A 1,780-nucleotide genomic window follows, 5' to 3' on the forward strand; every position below is an offset into this window, starting at 1 on the left:
TGCAGGGAGGTCAGAATCCAACAGCATCTGCAGTCCTTTTCAGCCTCTGAATTAGATTTTTGCTCAGGTCCCTCAATTTCAGCCAGAAAATACCTGAAATCACAGAAAAACATACAAACTCATAGTAAAGTCCGGAAAAGTGAATTTTAAATAAAAACTAATAAAAACATACTAAAAACTAACCAAAATATAATAAAAACTTACTAAAAACAGTGCCAAAAAGCGTATAAATTATCCGCTCATCACAACACCAAACTTAAATTGTTGCTTGTCCCCAAGCAACTGAAGATCAAATAAAATACAAGGAAGAGAATATGCAATGAATTCCAAAAACATCTATGAAGATCAGTATTAATTAGATGAGCGGGGCTTTTAGCTTTTTGCCTCTGAACAGTTTTGGCATCTCACTTTATCCTTTGAAATTCAGAATGATGGGCTTCTATAGGAACTCATAATCCAGATATTGTTATTGATTCTCCTAGTTAAGTATGATGATTCTTGAACATAGCTACTTTATGAGTCTTAGCTGTGGCCCAAAGCACTCTGTCTTCCAGTATTACCACTGGATACATACATGCCACAGACAAATAACTGGGTGAACCTTTTCAGGTTGTGACTCAGCTTTGCTAGAGTCCCCAATTAGAGGTGTCCAGGGTTCTTAAGCACACTCTTTTTGCCTTGGACAACTTTATTATTTCTTTTTCTTTTTTTTTCGCATGTACTATCTTTTTTTTTTTGAATTCACTGCTTTTTCTTGCTTCAAGAATCATTTTTATGATTTTTCAGATCCTCAGTAACATGTCTCCTTTTTCATCATTCTTTCAAGAGCCAACATTCATGAGCAACAAATTCAAAAGACATATGCACTGTTCAAGCATACATTCAGAAGTCAAAGTATTGCCACCACATTAAAATAATTAATCTGCTATAAAATTCAAAATTCATGCAATTCTTCTCTTTTTCAATTAAGAACATTTTTCATTTAAGAAAGGTGATGGATTCATAGGACATTCATAACTTTAAGGCATATACACTAAGACACTAATGATCATGAGACACAAACATAGATAAACATAAGCATAATTTTCGAAAAACAGGAAAATAAAGAACAAGGAGATTAAAAAACGGGTCCACCTTAGTGATGGCGGCTTGTTCTTCCTCTTGAAGATCTTATGGAGTTCTTGAGCTCCTTAATGTCTCTTCCTTGCCTTTGTTTCTCCTCTCTCATGATTCTCTGATCTTCTCTAATTTCATGGAGGAGAATGGAATGTTCTTGGTGCTCCACCCTTAGTTATCCCATGTTGGAACTCAGTTCTCCTAGGGAGGTGTTGATTTGCTCCCAATAGTTTTATGGAGGAAAGTGCATCCCTTGAGGCATCTCAGGGATTTCATAATGAGTGAGATCTCTTGTTTGCTCCATCCTTTTCTTAGTAATGGGCTTGTCATCATCAATGAGGATGTCTCCCTTTATGTTAATTCCAACTGAATAACAGAGGTGACAAATGAGATAAGGGAAGGCTAACCTTGCCAAGGTAGAGGACTTGTCCGCCACCTTATAAAGTTCTTGGGATATAACCTCATGAACTTCTACTTCCTCTCCAATCATGATGCTATGAATCATGATAGCCCGGTCTATAGTAACTTCGGACCGGTTGCTAGTGGGAATGATTGAGCGTTGGATAAACTCCAACCATCCTCTAGCCATGGGCTTGAGGTCATGCCTTCTCAGTTGAACCGGCTTCCCTCTTGAATCTCTCTTCCATTGAGCGCCCTCTTCACA

Source organism: Arachis duranensis, chromosome 1 (genome assembly GCF_000817695.3).
Source record: "Arachis duranensis cultivar V14167 chromosome 1, aradu.V14167.gnm2.J7QH, whole genome shotgun sequence".
NCBI classification, from domain to species: domain Eukaryota; kingdom Viridiplantae; phylum Streptophyta; class Magnoliopsida; order Fabales; family Fabaceae; genus Arachis; species Arachis duranensis.